General features: G+C 39.5%; 32 non-coding genes across 32 annotated transcripts; all 32 read right to left on the bottom strand.

Moving 5' to 3' along the window:
* Positions 1–155: 155 nt before the first annotated feature.
* Positions 156–273, bottom strand: LOC143189317 (5S ribosomal RNA). Its single transcript, XR_013003790.1, has one exon. It is a non-coding gene; the product is annotated as a 5S ribosomal RNA (ribosomal RNA).
* A 173-nt stretch (positions 274–446) lies between these two features.
* LOC143189165 (5S ribosomal RNA) lies at positions 447–564 on the bottom strand. Its single transcript, XR_013003644.1, has one exon. It is a non-coding gene; the product is annotated as a 5S ribosomal RNA (ribosomal RNA).
* A 183-nt stretch (positions 565–747) lies between these two features.
* Positions 748–865, bottom strand: LOC143189325 (5S ribosomal RNA). The gene has a single exon (XR_013003798.1). It is a non-coding gene; the product is annotated as a 5S ribosomal RNA (ribosomal RNA).
* A 183-nt stretch (positions 866–1,048) lies between these two features.
* LOC143189164 (5S ribosomal RNA) lies at positions 1,049–1,166 on the bottom strand. The gene has a single exon (XR_013003643.1). It is a non-coding gene; the product is annotated as a 5S ribosomal RNA (ribosomal RNA).
* Positions 1,167–1,340: 174 nt separating this feature from the next.
* Positions 1,341–1,458, bottom strand: LOC143189163 (5S ribosomal RNA). The gene has a single exon (XR_013003642.1). It is a non-coding gene; the product is annotated as a 5S ribosomal RNA (ribosomal RNA).
* Positions 1,459–1,631: 173 nt separating this feature from the next.
* LOC143189162 (5S ribosomal RNA) lies at positions 1,632–1,749 on the bottom strand. Its single transcript, XR_013003641.1, has one exon. It is a non-coding gene; the product is annotated as a 5S ribosomal RNA (ribosomal RNA).
* Positions 1,750–1,932: 183 nt separating this feature from the next.
* Positions 1,933–2,050, bottom strand: LOC143189161 (5S ribosomal RNA). The gene has a single exon (XR_013003640.1). It is a non-coding gene; the product is annotated as a 5S ribosomal RNA (ribosomal RNA).
* A 183-nt stretch (positions 2,051–2,233) lies between these two features.
* LOC143189160 (5S ribosomal RNA) lies at positions 2,234–2,351 on the bottom strand. Its single transcript, XR_013003639.1, has one exon. It is a non-coding gene; the product is annotated as a 5S ribosomal RNA (ribosomal RNA).
* A 174-nt stretch (positions 2,352–2,525) lies between these two features.
* LOC143189159 (5S ribosomal RNA) lies at positions 2,526–2,643 on the bottom strand. The gene has a single exon (XR_013003638.1). It is a non-coding gene; the product is annotated as a 5S ribosomal RNA (ribosomal RNA).
* A 173-nt stretch (positions 2,644–2,816) lies between these two features.
* On the bottom strand, positions 2,817–2,934 carry LOC143189158 (5S ribosomal RNA). The gene has a single exon (XR_013003637.1). It is a non-coding gene; the product is annotated as a 5S ribosomal RNA (ribosomal RNA).
* Positions 2,935–3,107: 173 nt separating this feature from the next.
* Positions 3,108–3,225, bottom strand: LOC143189156 (5S ribosomal RNA). Its single transcript, XR_013003635.1, has one exon. It is a non-coding gene; the product is annotated as a 5S ribosomal RNA (ribosomal RNA).
* Positions 3,226–3,408: 183 nt separating this feature from the next.
* Positions 3,409–3,526, bottom strand: LOC143189133 (5S ribosomal RNA). The gene has a single exon (XR_013003618.1). It is a non-coding gene; the product is annotated as a 5S ribosomal RNA (ribosomal RNA).
* Positions 3,527–3,699: 173 nt separating this feature from the next.
* Positions 3,700–3,817, bottom strand: LOC143189155 (5S ribosomal RNA). The gene has a single exon (XR_013003634.1). It is a non-coding gene; the product is annotated as a 5S ribosomal RNA (ribosomal RNA).
* Positions 3,818–4,000: 183 nt separating this feature from the next.
* On the bottom strand, positions 4,001–4,118 carry LOC143189154 (5S ribosomal RNA). Its single transcript, XR_013003633.1, has one exon. It is a non-coding gene; the product is annotated as a 5S ribosomal RNA (ribosomal RNA).
* Positions 4,119–4,301: 183 nt separating this feature from the next.
* On the bottom strand, positions 4,302–4,419 carry LOC143189151 (5S ribosomal RNA). Its single transcript, XR_013003631.1, has one exon. It is a non-coding gene; the product is annotated as a 5S ribosomal RNA (ribosomal RNA).
* Positions 4,420–4,593: 174 nt separating this feature from the next.
* Positions 4,594–4,711, bottom strand: LOC143189140 (5S ribosomal RNA). Its single transcript, XR_013003624.1, has one exon. It is a non-coding gene; the product is annotated as a 5S ribosomal RNA (ribosomal RNA).
* Positions 4,712–4,884: 173 nt separating this feature from the next.
* LOC143189660 (5S ribosomal RNA) lies at positions 4,885–5,002 on the bottom strand. The gene has a single exon (XR_013004092.1). It is a non-coding gene; the product is annotated as a 5S ribosomal RNA (ribosomal RNA).
* A 183-nt stretch (positions 5,003–5,185) lies between these two features.
* Positions 5,186–5,303, bottom strand: LOC143189648 (5S ribosomal RNA). Its single transcript, XR_013004081.1, has one exon. It is a non-coding gene; the product is annotated as a 5S ribosomal RNA (ribosomal RNA).
* A 174-nt stretch (positions 5,304–5,477) lies between these two features.
* Positions 5,478–5,595, bottom strand: LOC143189636 (5S ribosomal RNA). The gene has a single exon (XR_013004070.1). It is a non-coding gene; the product is annotated as a 5S ribosomal RNA (ribosomal RNA).
* Positions 5,596–5,768: 173 nt separating this feature from the next.
* LOC143189625 (5S ribosomal RNA) lies at positions 5,769–5,886 on the bottom strand. The gene has a single exon (XR_013004059.1). It is a non-coding gene; the product is annotated as a 5S ribosomal RNA (ribosomal RNA).
* Positions 5,887–6,069: 183 nt separating this feature from the next.
* On the bottom strand, positions 6,070–6,187 carry LOC143189614 (5S ribosomal RNA). Its single transcript, XR_013004048.1, has one exon. It is a non-coding gene; the product is annotated as a 5S ribosomal RNA (ribosomal RNA).
* A 173-nt stretch (positions 6,188–6,360) lies between these two features.
* LOC143189601 (5S ribosomal RNA) lies at positions 6,361–6,478 on the bottom strand. Its single transcript, XR_013004036.1, has one exon. It is a non-coding gene; the product is annotated as a 5S ribosomal RNA (ribosomal RNA).
* Positions 6,479–6,651: 173 nt separating this feature from the next.
* On the bottom strand, positions 6,652–6,769 carry LOC143189590 (5S ribosomal RNA). The gene has a single exon (XR_013004025.1). It is a non-coding gene; the product is annotated as a 5S ribosomal RNA (ribosomal RNA).
* A 173-nt stretch (positions 6,770–6,942) lies between these two features.
* LOC143189578 (5S ribosomal RNA) lies at positions 6,943–7,060 on the bottom strand. The gene has a single exon (XR_013004014.1). It is a non-coding gene; the product is annotated as a 5S ribosomal RNA (ribosomal RNA).
* A 173-nt stretch (positions 7,061–7,233) lies between these two features.
* On the bottom strand, positions 7,234–7,351 carry LOC143189316 (5S ribosomal RNA). The gene has a single exon (XR_013003789.1). It is a non-coding gene; the product is annotated as a 5S ribosomal RNA (ribosomal RNA).
* A 173-nt stretch (positions 7,352–7,524) lies between these two features.
* Positions 7,525–7,642, bottom strand: LOC143189567 (5S ribosomal RNA). Its single transcript, XR_013004003.1, has one exon. It is a non-coding gene; the product is annotated as a 5S ribosomal RNA (ribosomal RNA).
* Positions 7,643–7,825: 183 nt separating this feature from the next.
* Positions 7,826–7,943, bottom strand: LOC143189324 (5S ribosomal RNA). Its single transcript, XR_013003797.1, has one exon. It is a non-coding gene; the product is annotated as a 5S ribosomal RNA (ribosomal RNA).
* Positions 7,944–8,126: 183 nt separating this feature from the next.
* LOC143189555 (5S ribosomal RNA) lies at positions 8,127–8,244 on the bottom strand. Its single transcript, XR_013003992.1, has one exon. It is a non-coding gene; the product is annotated as a 5S ribosomal RNA (ribosomal RNA).
* Positions 8,245–8,418: 174 nt separating this feature from the next.
* Positions 8,419–8,536, bottom strand: LOC143189543 (5S ribosomal RNA). The gene has a single exon (XR_013003981.1). It is a non-coding gene; the product is annotated as a 5S ribosomal RNA (ribosomal RNA).
* A 173-nt stretch (positions 8,537–8,709) lies between these two features.
* Positions 8,710–8,827, bottom strand: LOC143189531 (5S ribosomal RNA). Its single transcript, XR_013003970.1, has one exon. It is a non-coding gene; the product is annotated as a 5S ribosomal RNA (ribosomal RNA).
* A 173-nt stretch (positions 8,828–9,000) lies between these two features.
* Positions 9,001–9,118, bottom strand: LOC143189519 (5S ribosomal RNA). Its single transcript, XR_013003959.1, has one exon. It is a non-coding gene; the product is annotated as a 5S ribosomal RNA (ribosomal RNA).
* A 183-nt stretch (positions 9,119–9,301) lies between these two features.
* Positions 9,302–9,419, bottom strand: LOC143189507 (5S ribosomal RNA). The gene has a single exon (XR_013003948.1). It is a non-coding gene; the product is annotated as a 5S ribosomal RNA (ribosomal RNA).
* Between the last annotated feature and the right edge of the window lie 175 nt (positions 9,420–9,594).

The raw sequence follows: 9,594 nt of genomic DNA, 5'->3' as shown, positions 1-9,594 counted from the left end.
TCTTGCATATATAGCGGATTTTGGATTTAGTCCGACTTGTTTAATTAGATAAATTTTACGTTTTTTACTTTTATGTAATCTTTTCTACCACTGTAAAAGATAAAAAATTCAAAAAAGCAAGCCCTTATTAACGCCGACTTTGTTCAAAAAGAAAAAAACAACGACACGCGGGGTTCCCAAGCGGTCACCCATCCAAGTACTAACCGCGCCCGACGTCGCTTAACTTCAGTGATCGAACGGGAACTCGTGGACCGACGTGGTATGGTCGTTGCATGTACGTCAAGCTTAATTCATATCTATAAGGCGTCTTTTTGGATTTAGTCCGACTTGTTTAATTAGATAAATTTTACGTTTTTTACTTTTATGTAATCTTTTCTACCACTGTAAAAGATAAAAAATTCAAAAAAGCAAGCCCTTATTAACGCCGACTTTGTTCAAAAAGAAAAAAACAACGACACGCGGGGTTCCCAAGCGGTCACCCATCCAAGTACTAACCGCGCCCGACGTCGCTTAACTTCAGTGATCGAACGGGAACTGGTGGACCGACGTGGTATGGTCGTTGCATGCACTTTTAATCTTAATTCTCGCATATATAGCGGATTTTGGATTTAGTCCGACTAGTTTTACTAAAAGAATTTTATGTTTTTTACTTTTCTGTAATCTTTACTACCACTGTAAAAAATAAAAAGTACAAAAATGCAAGCCCTTATTAAGACTGTTAATAACCGACTTTGTTCAAAAAGAAAAAAACAACGACACGCGGGGTTCCCAAGCGGTCACCCATCCAAGTACTAACCGCGCCCGACGTTGCTTAACTTCAGTGATCGAACGGGAACTGGTGGACCGACGTGGTATGGTCGTTGCATGTAGTTTTAATCTTAATTCTTGCATATATAGCGGATTTTGGATTTAGTCCGACTTGTTTTACTAAAAGAATTTTATGTTTTTTACTTTTCTGTAATCTTTACTACCACTGTAAAAAATAAAAAGTACAAAAATGCAAGCCCTCATTAAGGCTGTTAATAACCGACTTTGTTCAAAAAGAAAAAAACAACGACACGCGGGGTTCCCAAGCGGTCACCCATCCAAGTACTAACCGCGCCCGACGTCGCTTAACTTCAGTGATCGAACGGGAACTGGTGGACCGACGTGGTATGGTCGTTGCATGTACTTTCAAGCTTAATTCATGCTTATACGGCGTCTTTTTGGATTTAGTCCGACTTGTTTTATTAGAGGAGTTTTACATTTTTTACTTTTCTGTAATTTTTACTACCACTGTAAAAGATAAAAAGTACAAAAAAGCAAGCCCTTATTAACGCCGACTTTGTTCAAAAAGAAAAAAACAACGACACGCGGGGTTCCCAAGCGGTCACCCATCCAAGTACTAACCGCGCCCGACGTCGCTTAACTTCAGTGATCGAACGGGAACTGGTGGACCGACGTGGTATGGTCGTTGCATGCACTTTTAATCTTAATTCTTGCATATATAGCGGATTTTGGATTTAGTCCGACTTGTTTAATTAGATAAATTTTACGTTTTTTACTTTTATGTAATCTTTTCTACCACTGTAAAAGATAAAAAATTCAAAAAAGCAAGCCCTTATTAACGCCGACTTTGTTCAAAAAGAAAAAAACAACGACACGCGGGGTTCCCAAGCGGTCACCCATCCAAGTACTAACCGCGCCCGACGTCGCTTAACTTCAGTGATCGAACGGGAACTGGTGGACCGACGTGGTATGGTCGTTGCATGCACTTTTAATCTTAATTCTCGCATATATAGCGGATTTTGGATTTAGTCCGACTAGTTTTACTAAAAGAATTTTATGTTTTTTACTTTTCTGTAATCTTTACTACCACTGTAAAAAATAAAAAGTACAAAAATGCAAGCCCTTATTAAGACTGTTAATAACCGACTTTGTTCAAAAAGAAAAAAACAACGACACGCGGGGTTCCCAAGCGGTCACCCATCCAAGTACTAACCGCGCCCGACGTCGCTTAACTTCAGTGATCGAACGGGAACTGGTGGACCGACGTGGTATGGTCGTTGCATGTAGTTTTAATCTTAATTCTTGCATATATAGCGGATTTTGGATTTAGTCCGACTTGTTTTACTAAAAGAATTTTATGTTTTTTACTTTTCTGTAATCTTTACTACCACTGTAAAAAATAAAAAGTACAAAAATGCAAGCCCTCATTAAGGCTGTTAATAACCGACTTTGTTCAAAAAGAAAAAAACAACGACACGCGGGGTTCCCAAGCGGTCACCCATCCAAGTACTAACCGCGCCCGACGTCGCTTAACTTCAGTGATCGAACGGGAACTGGTGGACCGACGTGGTATGGTCGTTGCATGTACTTTCAAGCTTAATTCATGCTTATACGGCGTCTTTTTGGATTTAGTCCGACTTGTTTTATTAGAGGAGTTTTACATTTTTTACTTTTCTGTAATTTTTACTACCACTGTAAAAGATAAAAAGTACAAAAAAGCAAGCCCTTATTAACGCCGACTTTGTTCAAAAAGAAAAAAACAACGACACGCGGGGTTCCCAAGCGGTCACCCATCCAAGTACTAACCGCGCCCGACGTCGCTTAACTTCAGTGATCGAACGGGAACTGGTGGACCGACGTGGTATGGTCGTTGCATGTAGTTTTAATCTTAATTCTTGCATATATAGCGGATTTTGGATTTAGTCCGACTTGTTTTACTAAAAGAATTTTATGTTTTTTACTTTTCTGTAATCTTTACTACCACTGTAAAAGATAAAAAGTACAAAAAAGCAAGCCCTTATTAACGCCGACTTTGTTCAAAAAGAAAAAAACAACGACACGCGGGGTTCCCAAGCGGTCACCCATCCAAGTACTAACCGCGCCCGACGTCGCTTAACTTCAGTGATCGAACGGGAACTGGTGGACCGACGTGGTATGGTCGTTGCATGCACTTTTAATCTTAATTCTTGCATATATAGCGGATATTGGATTTAGTCCGACTTGTTTAATTAGATAAATTTTACGTTTTTTACTTTTATGTAATCTTTTCTACCACTGTAAAAGATAAAAAATTCAAAAAAGCAAGCCCTTATTAACGCCGACTTTGTTCAAAAAGAAAAAAACAACGACACGCGGGGTTCCCAAGCGGTCACCCATCCAAGTACTAACCGCGCCCGACGTCGCTTAACTTCAGTGATCGAACGGGAACTGGTGGACCGACGTGGTATGGTCGTTGCATGCACTTTTAATCTTAATTCTTGCATATATAGCGGATTTTGGATTTAGTCCGACTTGTTTTACTAAAAGAATTTTATGTTTTTTACTTTTCTGTAATCTTTACTACCACTGTAAAAAATAAAAAGTACAAAAATGCAAGCCCTCATTAAGGCTGTTAATAACCGACTTTGTTCAAAAAGAAAAATACAACGACACGCGGGGTTCCCAAGCGGTCACCCATCCAAGTACTAACCGCGCCCAACGTCGCTTAACTTCAGTGATCGAACGGGAACTGGTGGACCGACGTGGTATGGTCGTTGCATGCACTTTTAATCTTAATTCTTGCATATATAGCGGATTTTGGATTTAGTCCGACTTGTTTAATTAGATAAATTTTACGTTTTTTACTTTTATGTAATCTTTTCTACCACTGTAAAAGATAAAAAATTCAAAAAAGCAAGCCCTTATTAACGCCGACTTTGTTCAAAAAGAAAAAAACAACGACACGCGGGGTTCCCAAGCGGTCACCCATCCAAGTACTAACCGCGCCCGACGTCGCTTAACTTCAGTGATCGAACGGGAACTGGTGGACCGACGTGGTATGGTCGTTGCATGCACTTTTAATCTTAATTCTTGTATATATAGCGGATTTTGGATTTAGTCCGACTTGTTTTACTAAAAGAATTTTATGTTTTTTACTTTTCTGTAATCTTTACTACCACTGTAAAAAATAAAAAGTACAAAAATGCAAGCCCTTATTAAGACTGTTAATAACCGACTTTGTTCAAAAAGAAAAAAACAACGACACGCGGGGTTCCCAAGCGGTCACCCATCCAAGTACTAACCGCGCCCGACGTCGCTTAACTTCAGTGATCGAACGGGAACTGGTGGACCGACGTGGTATGGTCGTTGCATGCACTTTTAATCTTAATTCTCGCATATATAGCGGATTTTGGATTTAGTCCGACTAGTTTTACTAAAAGAATTTTATGTTTTTTACTTTTCTGTAATCTTTACTACCACTGTAAAAAATAAAAAGTACAAAAATGCAAGCCCTTATTAAGACTGTTAATAACCGACTTTGTTCAAAAAGAAAAAAACAACGACACGCGGGGTTCCCAAGCGGTCACCCATCCAAGTACTAACCGCGCCCGACGTCGCTTAACTTCAGTGATCGAACGGGAACTGGTGGACCGACGTGGTATGGTCGTTGCATGTACTTTCAAGCTTAATTCATGCTTATACGGCGTCTTTTTGGATTTAGTCCGACTTGTTTTATTAAAGGAGTTTTACATTTTTTACTTTTCTGTAATTTTTACTACCACTGTAAAAGATAAAAAGTACAAAAAAGCAAGCCCTTATTAACGCCGACTTTGTTCAAAAAGAAAAAAACAACGACACGCGGGGTTCCCAAGCGGTCACCCATCCAAGTACTAACCGCGCCCGACGTCGCTTAACTTCAGTGATCGAACGGGAACTGGTGGACCGACGTGGTATGGTCGTTGCATGTAGTTTTAATCTTAATTCTTGCATATATAGCGGATTTTGGATTTAGTCCGACTTGTTTTACTAAAAGAATTTTATGTTTTTTACTTTTCTGTAATCTTTACTACCACTGTAAAAGATAAAAAGTACAAAAAAGCAAGCCCTTATTAACGCCGACTTTGTTCAAAAAGAAAAAAACAACGACACGCGGGGTTCCCAAGCGGTCACCCATCCAAGTACTAACCGCGCCCGACGTCGCTTAACTTCAGTGATCGAACGGGAACTGGTGGACCGACGTGGTATGGTCGTTGCATGTAGTTTTAATCTTAATTCTCGCATATATAGCGGATTTTGGATTTAGTCCGACTAGTTTTACTAAAAGAATTTTATGTTTTTTACTTTTCTGTAATCTTTACTACCACTGTAAAAAATAAAAAGTACAAAAATGCAAGCCCTTATTAAGACTGTTAATAACCGACTTTGTTCAAAAAGAAAAAAACAACGACACGCGGGGTTCCCAAGCGGTCACCCATCCAAGTACTAACCGCGCCCGACGTCGCTTAACTTCAGTGATCGAACGGGAACTGGTGGACCGACGTGGTATGGTCGTTGCATGTACTTTCAAGCTTAATTCATGCTTATACGGCGTCTTTTTGGATTTAGTCCGACTTGTTTTATTAAAGGAGTTTTACATTTTTTACTTTTCTGTAATTTTTACTACCACTGTAAAAGATAAAAAGTACAAAAAAGCAAGCCCTTATTAACGCCGACTTTGTTCAAAAAGAAAAAAACAACGACACGCGGGGTTCCCAAGCGGTCACCCATCCAAGTACTAACCGCGCCCGACGTCGCTTAACTTCAGTGATCGAACGGGAACTGGTGGACCGACGTGGTATGGTCGTTGCATGTAGTTTTAATCTTAATTCTTGCATATATAGCGGATTTTGGATTTAGTCCGACTTGTTTTACTAAAAGAATTTTATGTTTTTTACTTTTCTGTAATCTTTACTACCACTGTAAAAGATAAAAAGTACAAAAAAGCAAGCCCTTATTAACGCCGACTTTGTTCAAAAAGAAAAAAACAACGACACGCGGGGTTCCCAAGCGGTCACCCATCCAAGTACTAACCGCGCCCGACGTCGCTTAACTTCAGTGATCGAACGGGAACTGGTGGACCGACGTGGTATGGTCGTTGCATGTAGTTTTAATCTTAATTCTTGCATATATAGCGGATTTTGGATTTAGTCCGACTTGTTTTACTAAAAGAATTTTATGTTTTTTACTTTTCTGTAATCTTTACTACCACTGTAAAAAATAAAAAGTACAAAAATGCAAGCCCTCATTAAGACTGTTAATAACCGACTTTGTTCAAAAAGAAAAAAACAACGACACGCGGGGTTCCCAAGCGGTCACCCATCCAAGTACTAACCGCGCCCGACGTCGCTTAACTTCAGTGATCGAACGGGAACTGGTGGACCGACGTGGTATGGTCGTTGCATGTACTTTCAAGCTTAATTCTTGCATATATAGCGGATTTTGGATTTAGTCCGACTTGTTTTACTAAAAGAATTTTATGTTTTTTACTTTTCTGTAATCTTTACTACCACTGTAAAAGATAAAAAGTACAAAAAAGCAAGCCCTTATTAACGCCGACTTTGTTCAAAAAGAAAAAAACAACGACACGCGGGGTTCCCAAGCGGTCACCCATCCAAGTACTAACCGCGCCCGACGTCGCTTAACTTCAGTGATCGAACGGGAACTGGTGGACCGACGTGGTATGGTCGTTGCATGTAGTTTTAATCTTAATTCTTGCATATATAGCGGATTTTGGATTTAGTCCGACTTGTTTTACTAAAAGAATTTTATGTTTTTTACTTTTCTGTAATCTTTACTACCACTGTAAAAGATAAAAAGTACAAAAAAGCAAGCCCTTATTAACGCCGACTTTGTTCAAAAAGAAGAAAACAACGACACGCGGGGTTCCCAAGCGGTCACCCATCCAAGTACTAACCGCGCCCGACGTCGCTTAACTTCAGTGATCGAACGGGAACTGGTGGACCGACGTGGTATGGTCGTTGCATGCACTTTTAATCTTAATTCTTGCATATATAGCGGATATTGGATTTAGTCCGACTTGTTTAATTAGATAAATTTTACGTTTTTTACTTTTATGTAATCTTTTCTACCACTGTAAAAGATAAAAAATTCAAAAAAGCAAGCCCTTATTAACGCCGACTTTGTTCAAAAAGAAAAAAACAACGACACGCGGGGTTCCCAAGCGGTCACCCATCCAAGTACTAACCGCGCCCGACGTCGCTTAACTTCAGTGATCGAACGGGAACTGGTGGACCGACGTGGTATGGTCGTTGCATGCACTTTTAATCTTAATTCTTGCATATATAGCGGATTTTGGATTTAGTCCGACTTGTTTAATTAGATAAATTTTACGTTTTTTACTTTTATGTAATCTTTTCTACCACTGTAAAAGATAAAAAATTCAAAAAAGCAAGCCCTTATTAACGCCGACTTTGTTCAAAAAGAAAAAAACAACGACACGCGGGGTTCCCAAGCGGTCACCCATCCAAGTACTAACCGCGCCCGACGTCGCTTAACTTCAGTGATCGAACGGGAACTCGTGGACCGACGTGGTATGGTCGTTGCATGTACGTCAAGCTTAATTCATATCTATAAGGCGTCTTTTTGGATTTAGTCCGACTTGTTTAATTAGATAAATTTTACGTTTTTTACTTTTATGTAATCTTTTCTACCACTGTAAAAGATAAAAAATTCAAAAAAGCAAGCCCTTATTAACGCCGACTTTGTTCAAAAAGAAAAAAACAACGACACGCGGGGTTCCCAAGCGGTCACCCATCCAAGTACTAACCGCGCCCGACGTCGCTTAACTTCAGTGATCGAACGGGAACTGGTGGACCGACGTGGTATGGTCGTTGCATGCACTTTTAATCTTAATTCTCGCATATATAGCGGATTTTGGATTTAGTCCGACTAGTTTTACTAAAAGAATTTTATGTTTTTTACTTTTCTGTAATCTTTACTACCACTGTAAAAAATAAAAAGTACAAAAATGCAAGCCCTTATTAAGACTGTTAATAACCGACTTTGTTCAAAAAGAAAAAAACAACGACACGCGGGGTTCCCAAGCGGTCACCCATCCAAGTACTAACCGCGCCCGACGTTGCTTAACTTCAGTGATCGAACGGGAACTGGTGGACCGACGTGGTATGGTCGTTGCATGTAGTTTTAATCTTAATTCTTGCATATATAGCGGATTTTGGATTTAGTCCGACTTGTTTTACTAAAAGAATTTTATGTTTTTTACTTTTCTGTAATCTTTACTACCACTGTAAAAAATAAAAAGTACAAAAATGCAAGCCCTCATTAAGGCTGTTAATAACCGACTTTGTTCAAAAAGAAAAAAACAACGACACGCGGGGTTCCCAAGCGGTCACCCATCCAAGTACTAACCGCGCCCGACGTCGCTTAACTTCAGTGATCGAACGGGAACTGGTGGACCGACGTGGTATGGTCGTTGCATGTACTTTCAAGCTTAATTCATGCTTATACGGCGTCTTTTTGGATTTAGTCCGACTTGTTTTATTAGAGGAGTTTTACATTTTTTACTTTTCTGTAATTTTTACTACCACTGTAAAAGATAAAAAGTACAAAAAAGCAAGCCCTTATTAACGCCGACTTTGTTCAAAAAGAAAAAAACAACGACACGCGGGGTTCCCAAGCGGTCACCCATCCAAGTACTAACCGCGCCCGACGTCGCTTAACTTCAGTGATCGAACGGGAACTGGTGGACCGACGTGGTATGGTCGTTGCATGCACTTTTAATCTTAATTCTTGCATATATAGCGGATTTTGGATTTAGTCCGACTTGTTTAATTAGATAAATTTTACGTTTTTTACTTTTATGTAATCTTTTCTACCACTGTAAAAGATAAAAAATTCAAAAAAGCAAGCCCTTATTAACGCCGACTTTGTTCAAAAAGAAAAAAACAACGACACGCGGGGTTCCCAAGCGGTCACCCATCCAAGTACTAACCGCGCCCGACGTCGCTTAACTTCAGTGATCGAACGGGAACTGGTGGACCGACGTGGTATGGTCGTTGCATGCACTTTTAATCTTAATTCTTGCATATATAGCGGATTTTGGATTTAGTCCGACTTGTTTAATTAGATAAATTTTACGTTTTTTACTTTTATGTAATCTTTTCTACCACTGTAAAAGATAAAAAATTCAAAAAAGCAAGCCCTTATTAACGCCGACTTTGTTCAAAAAGAAAAAAACAACGACACGCGGGGTTCCCAAGCGGTCACCCATCCAAGTACTAACCGCGCCCGACGTCGCTTAACTTCAGTGATCGAACGGGAACTGGTGGACCGACGTGGTATGGTCGTTGCATGCACTTTTAATCTTAATTCTCGCATATATAGCGGATTTTGGATTTAGTCCGACTAGTTTTACTAAAAGAATTTTATGTTTTTTACTTTTCTGTAATCTTTACTACCACTGTAAAAAATAAAAAGTACAAAAATGCAAGCCCTTATTAAGACTGTTAATAACCGACTTTGTTCAAAAAGAAAAAAACAACGACACGCGGGGTTCCCAAGCGGTCACCCATCCAAGTACTAACCGCGCCCGACGTCGCTTAACTTCAGTGATCGAACGGGAACTGGTGGACCGACGTGGTATGGTCGTTGCATGTAGTTTTAATCTTAATTCTTGCATATATAGCGGATTTTGGATTTAGTCCGACTTGTTTTACTAAAAGAATTTTATGTTTTTTACTTTTCTGTAATCTTTACTACCACTGTAAAAAATAAAAAGTACAAAAATGCAAGCCCTCATTAAGACTGTTAATAACCGACTTTGTTCAA

Source organism: Rhynchophorus ferrugineus, unplaced genomic scaffold (genome assembly GCF_030347505.1).
Source record: "Rhynchophorus ferrugineus isolate W39M unplaced genomic scaffold, kcgeb_rfMv2 rfM1, whole genome shotgun sequence".
Lineage (NCBI taxonomy): Eukaryota > Metazoa > Arthropoda > Insecta > Coleoptera > Curculionidae > Rhynchophorus > Rhynchophorus ferrugineus.
The sequence above is the reverse complement of the archived record's forward strand: the minus strand, read 5'-3'. Positions and strand labels throughout refer to the sequence as shown.